The sequence below is a fragment of the Phyllostomus hastatus genome, unplaced genomic scaffold (genome assembly GCF_019186645.2).
Source record: "Phyllostomus hastatus isolate PE091 unplaced genomic scaffold, TTU_PhHast_1.1 phas_contig_524, whole genome shotgun sequence".
NCBI classification, from domain to species: Eukaryota; Metazoa; Chordata; class Mammalia; order Chiroptera; family Phyllostomidae; genus Phyllostomus; species Phyllostomus hastatus.
The window spans coordinates 517,173-530,545 of NW_025333900.1; the positions used below are offsets into that span (position 1 = coordinate 517,173).

A 13,373-nucleotide genomic window follows, 5' to 3' on the forward strand; every position below is an offset into this window, starting at 1 on the left:
TAGACACCATTTCATACCTGTCATAACACTTCGCTGGAGGAATTAAGTGTATCTTGCGTTATTCTATTGGAAAAAGACTCCCGGTAGCTTGTGTTTGGTTTCCTCTGGACTTTGCCTCATGTACTCTTCCCTTTGCTGATTTCAATTTGTATCCATTTGATGTAATAGAGTCTGACTATATGTTGAGTCCTGTGAGTCCTCCTAGTGACTCACTGAACCTGGGAGTGAACTGGGGGTACCTCTGACTCAGGTGTGTAATCTTATTATCATCTCAGTTTTAAAGGTGATTCATGAAGAGGTTAAGTAACTATCTTTAAGTCACACAGCAGACCCATGACACAACCAGGATTTGAACCCAGGCAGCCTGGCTCCAGAGCCCTTGTTTCTAATCCTTATGGAGGCTCTGAAATTATATCAGCAGTAACACCTCCCTCATTGGGTGATGAGTCAAGGGAGGCGTGTTTTCTCAGGACATATTAAATGCTCAATAAAACTTTATTAGTATTATATCATTATCTCTTCCACCTGCTAACCAGGAAATCTACCATGTATTTCCCACAGTCCCAATTATAAGCAGAATGTGTCCAAGAAGCTGAAACATCTGTGAAGAGTGAGGAGAGAGGAAAATGGTATGAACTCATCCTATTGTATATATTTTAACAATAATATGCATTACAATATTTTTTCTTTACAAATGGAAGCTCTCTACTTCCTCTCCTATTTCTTTACCTCTTCTGTGGTCCCCTTGTGTACAGCTGGAACTGTGGTGGCAGTGGTGAAGTCGTAAAGCAGGCTGGGTTTTAGGAGCACTGGGGCAAAAGGAGGAGAGGGTGGACAGTTCAGCTGAGCCTCTTTCGTTATATTACTCATATCTCCTACCACCCCCCAAATGAAAACACATTATTTTACAATAGAATATTTAACATTGTTTGCTGAAATTATTTCTCAATCACCTTCACCCCTTCTTACCTTTCAAGCCTTCTGGTTAATGTAGAAACATCCTGTTTCTTTCCAATGAGGAAACAAAATGACCCCAGCATTCCACAGATCCATTCTTGCACTGCCTTTGAAGAAAAACAACTCTCCTGCTTAATGCCTGTTTGCTGTTCATCATAGCAAATGTATGGCAAGTTGCTATGTTGCCTTACTTGGTAGATCAAAATGTCCTAGTTAGAACTGACTTGGCTAAAGTACATTACATCTACATGGAAGCATCCGGGCAGTAAAGAAACATGTCTCTGATTTAAAATTTTATCTTCTCCATCTAATCCCCCAAGCCCACTTTACTTGAGAAGCAAACTTCTTATTTCATAGTAAGAAACAAGGCTTAAAATGTAACTAGCAGGTGAGTAGTGTCTTGATATTGTATCAGTTGAAATCAAGACCAAATTCTGCCCTGGCTGGTGTGGCTCAGTTGGTTGGAGCATTATCCTGTAAACCTGTAAACCGAAAGGTCATGGGTTTGATAACCAGTCAGGGCACATACCTAGGTTATGGGTGCAGTCCCCTGTCTGGGCACAAATGAGAGGCAACTGATCAATGTTTCTCTCTCACATCAATGTCTCTCTCACCCTCTCTTCCTTCCTATCTCCTCTCTCTCAAGTCAATAAGCATGTCCTCGAGTGAGGATAAAAAAAGAGAAAGAAAAGACAGAGTGAGATACTTTCTCTGATTTTTTTAGTTTTTAAAGACCAAATCCTTTTCTACAAACACATTTTGTTAAAGTAAAATTGGAAGGAACCCATGGGTATTAGGTATTTAAAAAAAAGACTTAGTCATAACAAATGCCACAAAAAGGAAATGTGTTATAGGAAGAAAAACTGATGGTATTGAAGAGTTACTTCATGCACACAGTAGATTTTTCTATGGGAAATCTTGGCCCTTGGTGGTCAGCACTTCAAGAGAAATATGGGAGACATAGAAATAAAAAACAGCAACAACAATTTGACCCTGGCTGGGTAGCTCAGTTGGTTAGAACAGTGTCTTGATACACCAAGGTCGCAGATTTGATCCCCAGTCAGGGCACGTATGACAATCAACCAATGAATGCACATATAAGTGGAACAACAAATTGATGTTTCTCTCTCTTTCTCTCCTTTCCTCTCTCTCTCTCTAAAATCAATCAATAAAAAGTTTTAAAAAGTGCATTTTTATCTAAGAAAAATCAATGTCCTCACACCAAAGGAATCTATGTTGGTAAGAATCTACTGTAGTTGCCTAGTCATTGCATGAATGCTTTTTAGCAAATGACTTACAAAAGCTTTGAGTATAGTTCCAGCTGTGTCATTTGATCAGTTGTCTGATCTAACATGAGTCACCTCATCCATCCCACCTCAGTGTCTTCAATTTCATTTCTGTACAGAGGGGGACATAAATACTTCCCAGGACCACTGTGAACATTAAATAAGATGATGTGGGTTAATGTGCTGACTGAATTATAAATTAGTTTCTAAATGTTAGCAGTTAATATTTTGATCCAATAATGTTAAATAGCACTGAGACTGAAAATAAAAAGCTAGTTTTCACCATATTGCATTAAGAAAGGAGGATCACCTCAAGAGGTGGGCCTTATAGAGCTAAATTACAAATTAAAAGGGTGTTGTAATAAACTGGTCAAACATTAGCCTTTTCACATTGCAGCAGCCTTAGTCCCTCCTCCTGGGTATGTCTGGTTAAAATCACATACAATGGTCTGAAAAGGCAATGGGTATCAATTAAAATTCAACTCAGAGCCTCTTAAGTAGCCAGTGATTTAGTTTCCAGGATTAAGAAAGATAAAAATCTTATGGGTGACTAGATAAGAATAACATTCCTTTCTATTGTGATCATCTACATCAAGGAAATATTTGAAATTTAGGCAGCATAGTATGAGGTGCCTGCTAAAGTTATTATATGGTTGAACTTTTGAAAAACACAGCAGCACAAATGTGTTTTATCAATCTGTACTTTTTGTAAGAATCTTGGAGAAAGCACATTCAACTCATCTCCCACTACAGCTCACTGTAAAATGGATCATTGCTCTAAAGTACTCATGGTGCCTGTTGGATTGATCTCTCTGCTTGGAGTCCCTTCTCCCTTTGTCATCATTCAAACGTTCTGTGCTCTCCTCGCAAATGCTGCAGACTGTCATTAGGCTTAGCATAGGTTTCAATCAGCAAGTCTCTCAGCTTCTCTTACAAGGAACTTAATTTTTCAGTGGAAATTTTTGTAATGGTTTCTGTCTGATTTTCAACTCTTCCATGGAGACCATACTCTCCAGCTCAATCCTTGGTAATGGAACTCTAAGAATGAATGATGCCCCTTTGGATCAACTAATTACTATATTTTCTTAAATTTAGCTACTAGCTATTTTGGCACCTTCCACATAGCACCCATTGCAAATAAATAAATTCTGCCGAGCTATGAAATGTCTGGCCTGTCTGAACTCTAAGAGATCACAAGACTGGATCTGGGTTCTCACAAGGACTCGTCAGTGTGGTCAGGAGCAGTAAGTAAAAGCTTCATTGTTTCAGGGACCCACTTGTATTTATTTTACTGAGTGAAGGTGATGAGGTATTTGCCAAAGTCACCCAGATCAGTGGCCAAGGGCAGCTTAGAACTTACTGTGGCAACCTGACAATTGCTACACTCCTTTCCCTTGGGCCCACAAGGCAATTTGCAAGTTGTAAAGGAGAGATGGGCATGGAGGAAAACCAGAAATCCAAGCAGATGGAGAAAGGCTTCCAACTTAAAAAGCAAAACAATGATGATTTATTTAACTTACAAATAAAATAAACATAATTTATCAATTATATTTATTCCTGTGATTCCTCATTAGCACAGAATATCAAGATTTGGCTGTAATTTTCTTTTCTATTTATTAATGAGTCACACTGAGCTAACTACTGTAACATTTGGGTACATTACAAATCAACACACAATTAAAGAAATAATCCCAATAGTTTTCCTACTTTAAATGAACTTGAAAAAAATTCCATGCTGGCGGGGACTGTTGGTCTTATTCCCAGTAGAGCCCAGCACACTGTACACACTCCATAAATATGTGTTGACTGATGACTAATACGTGGGTTGGTCTACATGATAGCAAAGGAAAGCAAACTTTAAAACATTCTCCTTATATCAATACAATATTTCATTTTAATACTTGTACTATGTGCTCCTGCTTAGCACCTAGGTCATGAAATACCATTTTTACTTTCTTTATAGACATTGAGCTGAACTTAATTGGATTGTTTCATTCATACCTTTTGATCATTTTTTCCTTTTTCCTTTTTTGTTTGGAATTCTCTTTTCTTGTCGAAACCTACTTATTCTTTAGGACCCTTTTATGAAGCCTTATTCTCTCTCTTCCTCTTCCTCCTTCTAGCTAATGTGTATTAGCCCTTATTCTGTCAGTTACTACTTTAGGTACCTTGCGTATATTGACTCATAGAACACTCAAAACCATATATTGACTCATAAAACCTTCAAAACCACCCAGTGAGGTAGGGCTGTATCACCTCCCTTCTGCAAATGGGAGACTGAGAAATAGAAAGATAAAGTAACCTACTCAAGAGCACACAGCTGGTGGGTGGGGCAGGTGGGATTCAAATCCACACAGTCGCCTCTAGAGCCGCCCTCTTAAGCACCCCAGCAGTTACTGTTGGATCTGCCCACTTCCTGAACCCCAATGATCATTTTTTTCTTTAACAAGGAGAAATATAATAATGATTATTTTAGTGGAAAATAAATTTATATAGTATGTTCTATTGTATTTGTTCCTTTGATTTTTGGCTCACATCTTTTCATGCTTTTGTGCATAAATCAGCCTTCTCCCTTTTTAACAATAGCACAGTATTCCAAAGTGTGAATTGCCAAATTGTAGTAAGGACCCTACCGATGGACCTTTGGATTGTGTTCATATTTGCAATGATATGCACAACTGCATTTCAACTTCCCTTAAAAGAAAGAAACTCATGCTGGATTGAACTCAAATAGAAAGTGTTAGGCCAAGGGGCTCTTCTATACTATTAAGAAATGCTAAGTTAGCCCTGGCTGCTGTGGCTCAGTGGATTGAGTGCCGACCTGCAAACCGAAAGGTTGCTAGTTCAATTCCTAGTCAGGGCACAGGCCTGGGTTTCAGGCTAGGTTCTCTGTTAGGGGCATGTGAGAGGCAACCAATCAATGCACATCTCACACAGAGAGGGATATTTTTCTCCCTCCCTTTCTTCCTCCTTTCTTCTCTAAGTAAATAAATAAAATCCCCCAAAACAAAAAAATAATAAATGCTGAATTACACAACAGAGAGAAAAATGTCAAAGAAGTGACCAAAATTGTCTAACTGGGTATTGTTGGGGATATTACCATTGGGATGTTAAATGATATATGTGAAAAATCTATTCCCTATGCAACACTTTGTTTAACTACAGAGTGGACACATTTTACAGTTAAATCATCCTGGCAGGAACCTGGGAGAGCCAATCATAGGCCTGCTTAGAGTTAGAGAGAATATGGAAGCATTACTAGAGTTTTCCTATGGCTGAAGCAAGCAGTCAGCAACATTTTCTCTGAAAAAGTGCTTAGGCCAAAAATAGTCTTTGCTCTGCTATATTAAGTTGAACTCTGTTTTCAATCAGGCTGTTATTCAAATACTGGAGCAGATCCAAAATTGCTTTCCTGAGGAAAAGTCTGTCTTTGCTACAGATTGTACAGCCCGATAAATCGGACTTCTTACTTTCACAACAGGTTGCTAGGCTGGCTGCCTGCTTTTCCAATGTGCAAGAAAAATGGCTTCCACTTCTGCCCTCCAGGCAAAGCGATCAGTTCACAGGTCCCCAGAAGGGCACGGGTACAAGGCTGCCCTCCTTCTCTCTGCTCAGGCCATGTTTTCTTCCCTTCACAATCTCATACTTTTTATATCTTTTCTACTCTACAAAACTATCCAAGCCTCACTCTCCTGAATAAGTTTCTTGGCTTAACTTGCTCTTTTCCTCCTATATAGTAGCACTTGTCTCTTAACACTCAGGAGGTGATTCATTCATTCATTCAGCCATTCAAAAGATATTTATTAAGCACTTACCAAATGCGAGAGATACAACAGTGAACAAAACAAAGTCTTGTACCACAGAACTGGCATTCCAGAGAAAGAAACAGACAATAAGTAAATGCACAAGTATTTACTATGTCGGGTGGTGATAAGTCTAAGGATCCAAGTGTGTGTGTGTGAGGTGGCATGTGGCTCTTTTATATAGAATGGCAAGGGAAGGCTGCATGATAAGGTGACATGTGGCCCAAGAGTTGAATAAGGAAAGGGAGAAGACTTGCAGGTTGGAAGTTCCTTCCAGTGCTAAAGTCCTGAGTTGGACACATGCTTGGCCTTTTGGGGAAATATCAAGGAGGCCATTTAGCTACCTTTAAATGTGATTTTAAATGTATGCTCTCTCTTCACCTTGAATGTCAGCTTCTTAAGAGTAGAGGCTATATATTAGAGATTACAGGTGATCAACTGTGATGAAGCCTTCTTTGAAGCAAACCACCTTGTGCCCTCTCTAGCTCTTACCTAAAACTTTGATTGGATTACTACCCTAAGCTGTAGCACTCAAGTATGCTAATAAAATGCTGAATTCTTAGAGTGCAAGTTATGCATGTGACACTCCTGTGCCCATGGCCATGTGCAGCATGTAACAAGAAGTGACACAAATAATCCCATCATTTTAAGAAAATGGATTTGAGGTTCTAAACAACATGAACTAATTCCTTTATTTCTAGTGCTTGCCTTGCTTCAGACAAACACACACACATTAAAAACAGAGACCAATAAAATAAATAATTTAAAGCAACCAAAGGAACAAACACTGTTTTGTGGTTCTAAATTTTACCGAACCAATCCTTCCAAAATCATAACACCTTAATTAGGTGGTTCTTTTTTTTAAATCTTCACCTGATGATGTGTTTACTGATTTTTAGAGAAAAAGGAAAGGAGAGGAGAGAGAGAGAGAAACATTGATGTGAGCGAGAAGTAAGATCAGCTACCTCCTGTACATGTCCCAACCAGGGATCGAACCCACAACCTAACTATGTCCTCTGACTGAGGATCGAAACCACAAACTTTTGGTGTACTGGACAATGCTCCAACCAGCTGAGACACCTGGCTGTAGCTTAAGTGGTTCCTTTATTCATCTTGACAAAAAAATTAAGAAATTATGAAAAAATTAAATAACTATAAAATACCCTGCTCATATTATTTTAAATATAATTTTATACAGTTTGTTAATCCTTACGGTCATTTATAACTAAATTCTATGTGCTCCTGAAAGCTGTGTAATGGATAGTATGTTGTGTGTAATTGTTGGAATGTGTTTATGGTCACTTTATAATTCATATCTGAGGTCCCTGTTGACCATAAATCTATGAAGACACAACCTCACTATATTCCAATACCATATTTTAAGGCAAAATTGGATTTGATTGGCTGTAGTGCTTCTTGAGGTTATGAAACCTACTGAAAGTGCTTTTAATTACTTGGGTGTCTCCCCCATATGAGGATGGGGACTTTGCTTTGCTTTGCTACTGAATCCTCAACATCTAGCACAGTGGCCTGGCCCATAGTGGGCTCTCAACAAATGTTGAATAAATAACTACTAACTTATTTTATGAAATGCGATATAGTATCTGTAGTTGTTAATTTTATGTGTCAACTTGGTTAGGCCAAGATACCTGAATATTTGGTCCGACATTATTTTAGGTGTTCCTATGAAGTTATACAGGGCCCGGCAGAAGTATTGCCTGCATGAATGTGATTGGTAGGATATGTGAATGTCCCGTATGAGACAGACAGCAATTTGAACATTTCACCTAAAATGTCATCTGGTGTGTCTGAATGTCATATGGTTATGTTACAGAATCACATGCTTGTGATTTTGTAATAAAAGGTTCTGTAATAAAAAGGTCATTATTTGTGCCAGACCCTGTATTTTTCGTAAAATTAACATTGAAATCAGTAGATTCTGTGTAAACTACATAACCCTTCACAATGGCAGTGGGGCTCATCTGATCAGATGAAGGTCTTAAGAGAAAAAAGGCTGACTTCACCTGAGCTAGAATTCTGCTGGCAGACTGACTTTGCACTCAACTGCAATATCAACTCTTCTCTGGGTCTCCCGCCTGCCAGCCTGCTCTGCAGGTTTTTAATGTGCTAGTGTCCATAAATGCAGGAGCCAGTTTCCTAAAGCAAATCTCTATGTATACATGTACATGTATACACACGTCCTAGTGGTTCTGTTTCTCTCTAGAACCTCGAACAATTACGGTATCCTTTAGTCATTTACTCTTTCAGTGAATCAATCGATACATTTTATTCTAAGAATCAGCACTCACGAACCAAGGTTCCACAGTCACCAAAGCCAGACTAGGGACATAACCTCTGACATTGACCTCAACTTTTCCACTCCCCTGAGGGAGGCAGAGAACATTACCTCCTCACTGTTTCGTTTCTCTAGTGATACAAAGCACCTGCACATCTTCTCTTTAGAGAAGCAGGTGCTAAGAGAACCTGGTACAGAATGAAGCCATGCTGTGATGGTATTAGGTGAGGCACTGACTTATCACTGGACTCTTAGGGGAAAATACTTCCTATGGTGAAGCTGAACGGCTGATGGTATCACTTCCTCTAAATATTTCCACTCTTTACAAGTGAAGCTGTGGGTGGGGAATTTCAGTCATGGAAACTAGTCAAAAGGTTACAAAAGGTTCACAAACACTTTCCCATTTAATGACTGTGTGAGAGCTAATTAGTCCCATATACTGTAAGGAAAAAATGAATCTAAAAATACATCAGTGGGAAGGCTTGTGGGAAGAATGGTATGAAATTTGGTTCAGGGTCTAGGAAAGTGATCAGCCCTGACAGCACCCATTTGCTCATCTGGGGGAGGATGCTTTTGTATAGTGAGTTTTTATAGAGATCCTTCTACCACGGCTTTGTGTGATAGGGGAAGTGGACAGTGAGGGCAAAAGCCTTCCTCAGTGTGCCCTCAATCAGCACAGTTTTTCATTCTAGAGTATGTTTTATCTCCAGCCGTCAGTTAAATCTCTTCCTTGTCTCTATTTAAGGCCTCTTCTTTCCTTTGATGTTTTTTATTTTTTTCCTGGCCCTCAGGTCTCTAATTCATTCGTCTCTTATCCCCATTTAAAACCTGTTTCTAACATGAGACAAAGTCCCATGCCTGTGCCAGTCATATTTTGTACATCAGAGAGGGAGAAATTCGGGGGGGGGGGGCATTGTGTTGTCCTGAAATAATGTTCTGAGCCTTCATCTTTGATCTTTGGCAATTACTGAGCACTGTCAATTGATAGAAATCATAGATGGTCATATGTCTACACAATAAAATGCTGTGAAAATGAGTCATCAGTACCTATTTGCACTGACATGGATAATATTCCAAAATTATGCTGAGTCTGAGAGGCAGTATGGAAAAATGAATATGTTATGATTACATTTGTTAAAATTTCCCAAGCAGGCAAAAATAAACTGTACAGACACATGAATTATATATGTTAATTTATATGTAATATATAAAAATTGCACATACTCATATGCATATATATGTACATATAGACATTGTACATGTACATATGAGGCCAATCTGAAAAGAGAAATAAGGGAATGTATTTAACACAAATTTAAGATTGCAGTTCCCTTTGTGGAGGGGGTGGGCAGAGTCAGACATAATTGTTCAGGGGCACGCAGCTGGCTTCAAGGGTTGTTGGTAAGAAGGTCAGTAGGTAAATGTGTACATATTTCATTGTTTCTGTGGTTATTTAGAATATACATATACATTATACACACCTCTTTGTGGTATAAAATGTTTCACAATACTTAAACATTTTCTGAATTGAAACTTACCTGGACTATTAACCCCTCATTATCACATTTCTTGGAAGTGGAAGGGGGAGGGCTTAGAGAACAGGTGGTTACAGAAATTAAATAGAAAGTTAAATGAGTTATAGACCTCTGTTAACCAAAGCATCTATTTGAAGTGAATGTGAAAAGGGATGCAGATGCATTGACACCTCAACCTGTCACTTCATTTCACCATTGCTGAGTTACTTCTAAACACTCAGTATTTTTCCTTGTGACTAGAACTACCATGTAATGAAGCTTTGTGGTGTCAATTATAAGTAGTCTGTACTAGCACTGCCTGGATATTTGGGAGCCCATGTGGCCAGTGAAATTATTTACTTGGATGACCAAAAACTGAACCAACCCCGGGCTGGGTCTCCACCAGCTTTTACAGTCCTGTGACTGGGAAGCAACATCAACATCCATTGAATACCCAAACCATGAAACTGAGGTTCATTTTAGGCCCTTCCACCTTGCTCTTCTTTCCTGTCCATACCCTCAAGTCCTGTTGATTTTCCTTTCTGAGTTGACTAGTTTCTAGTTGTATAATTCTATTTCCACTGTCACCACTCTTGGCTTGTCTGTATATATAACTAGGAGTGGAATTGCTCAGTCATTTGGTAATTTTGTGTTTAACTTTTCAAGAAACCATTGTAGTGTTCTTGGGGAACTCATTCTTCTGTGCTTCTATTTAAATGTTAGAATTCCTTGAGGTTCTTAAAAAATCTTAAGCTACCCTTCTCTTTCCTCATTTGATGTTCTTAAGTATAGTCATGCACTGGCTTAGCTGACTTGATTGATCTAACTGGGCTCCCTGTCTAGAGCATGGCCCCTCCCATCCATTCTCCATACTATATCAAGAGGGAGTCCTTAAAAATGCAGATCAGATCACAGCACCTCTAGCTCCTTCACTCTTTTAGAAATGGCAGCATTTTTAACTCTGCTCCTTTAGACTCATCTTAAGCTACACCCCTTGTCCCTCTGGCCACACTGGCCTTAACTGTGCTGGACAATTCTATGGTCTCCCACCTCAGGGCATGGTAAAACTGTTCCCAGGGTCTGGGTATTAGTCAGTCCTTTGCCTTGTGAATTCCCATGTTTTTTTCAGTCCTCATATCCATCTTCCTTATGGAAACCTCCCCAACTCCCAGATGAGATTGTTTTCCCCACAGTATGTTCTGGTCCTCACCACATTTGTGTACATATTAATTTACAAAGGCCAGTCTTCCCCTGGACTGGCCTTTTTTGGAGGATGGGACAACATCAATTTTGCTTCAACTTATATAAGTTTTGACTTAAAAGTGCCCTCCACAGAGTGGATACACAGTAGATGGTTGTTAAATTAATTAATGAGAAATGATGGAGCTCTCACTTAGAACTGATTTCATATCCTTCCATTTCTACCACGTCATTCCACGCCATCCTTAGAAGAGGAATGTCCTTGAAAATAACCACACTTGGGAGGAAACAGGAACAAAGAGGAAAATTGCTTGGCTGGTTTCCAGGATGCTGTCATGGACATTGCTCTTCACACCCACTGCGGGGTGGGAAACCACTCTGTAGCACGGGAAAGGGGCTCCTCAAGCAGGAGTTAAAAACATGGAGCACTCATTTTACCTCGCCTCACCGGTGCAGAGAAAACACTGCTCACCCACTTCCACACACGCAGCCTTAAACAACATACAACAGTCTGTTGCCTCTTAACCTGAGGGAGATAATGTTCCCAAACCCCATGAAACCCCAGACAGTACCGAACCCTATATAATTTATGTTTTTTCCTATACATACACACTTGCAATAAAGTTTAGTGTATAAGTTAGGCACAGTAAGAAATTAACAATAACTAATAACAAAAGAGAACAATTATAACAATATACTGTGGAGAAAGTTATGTGAATGTGGTCTCTCAAAATATTGTACTGAACTTACTTTTTCACTTAAAGGAAGCACTTTACGGCATCTCTTTGGCATATCTGAACTGCCAGCATCATTACTCTTGATGCTTTGGGACCATTATTAAGTAAGAGGAACACAAGCACCATGATACCAATACAGTTGATCTAATAACTGAGATGGTACTAAGTGGGTAATGGGCAGGAAATATATACAGTGTGGAGAAGCTGGACAAAGAGATGATTCACATGTCATGCAGGATGGTTTAGTACAGTGCAAGATGTCTTCATGTGATTCAGAATGGTATCTAATAAAAAATTAGGAATTCCTAATTCTGGAATTTTTCATTTAATATTTGCCAACCATGGTTGATGGCAAGTAACTGAAACTGTGGAAAGTGAAACCGTGGATGGAAGGAACCACTATACAACCCTTTTAGAATAGCTTTCCCATTTAAAATTGTATGTGTTCTTCATTTTGAAGTAATTTCAGCAAGATAAAAAGGTGATTCCAATTTTTTTGTGAATGGCAATTGCAAGAATGAATGAGTTAAATGAATTAATAAATATAGACAAAAGTATGGATTTGTTGTGGCCCTGTTTGGACAGGTAGAAGAGTATCATTTGTCTCCAGCCCCTTAGAGAGGGTGCTGATGACCAGTTCTCTACAGAGCTGAGACACACATTGAGTTCAATTCTCAATCACCATTTCTTGATCCCCAGGAGTCATTCCCAGAGAGGCTGCATGTGGCATTATAGATAACTCTAATCCATCATAAAATGGAAGTGACAGCTCACAGTCTGAAGTACTGAAATAATTTAGGAAAAGTAAAAGCTCAAGGTTAACATAGGTAAGCTCTCTGAGGATGGTAGGAAGAAGGAGAAACCATCTGCTTTACACACTAGGACACACCTACCCAGGATGATTTCAACAAATAGAACCATGTAGATTTTAAGTTGCATTAAAGCCAGTGCCTTCAGGTCAACTTGAAGGAGACTTGGAACCACTGTTTCTCTTTTGGGACATGTTGAGTCCCTCCCACCTCCATTTAAGGCACATTAACAGTGGGGAACACCACCAGCTAGAAGTCTGACACCAACTCAGGAAGTGAGAGTCTGAGCAAGTCTCCCCCACTTCTCCCCTCAGGTCACAGCAAGTGCTTGAAAACTCACCCAGGGCAGAACCATTGGTGGATCATCTGGTCTCCCTGGTGCGTGTACCATTCTCTGGGCAGGCAGGCAGGAGGTGGCAGCTCAATCCTGTCTCACGATCATGCTTCTCTCTTGTTGGACCCACCAGACTTGCTTCTAAAGGCAACTGTAAGCATTTCCCTACTGAGCAACCACACACGTAGAATGTGAGTGGTGCAAGCGTGCGTATGTTTTTCCTTCCGGTTTCTGTGAAGTGATGTTGTCTCAGTTCATTTCCTTTCTGAGCCTCTTCTTTTTTTCTCAGTCAGAACTTTTGATACACTGTGAATATTTGTAGTTTAGTGACAGGTGAGAGATCTAGTTAGAATCTGTACCATTTGGTATTTTGAGAAAGATAGGTGATCTTTAAATTATTATTGCAACAGAACTCTGTGGAATGTACTTTCAAAGTG

General features: G+C 39.4%; 1 protein-coding gene across 3 annotated transcripts in view; it reads right to left on the minus strand.

The window, feature by feature from the left end:
- Positions 1 to 13,124, minus strand: part of NEDD9 (neural precursor cell expressed, developmentally down-regulated 9) — a 178,689-nt gene extending 165,565 nt beyond the window's left edge. For 2 of the 3 annotated variants that reach the window (XM_045847091.1, XM_045847093.1), the window contains exon 1: positions 12,943 to 13,124. The gene's annotated coding sequence lies outside the window, so the exon portion shown is untranslated. Of the gene's footprint in view, positions 1 to 729; positions 810 to 12,942 lie in introns of all 3 variants that reach the window. The other variant, XM_045847092.1, reaches the window with a different exon arrangement.
- Positions 13,125 to 13,373: the final 249 nt, after the last annotated feature.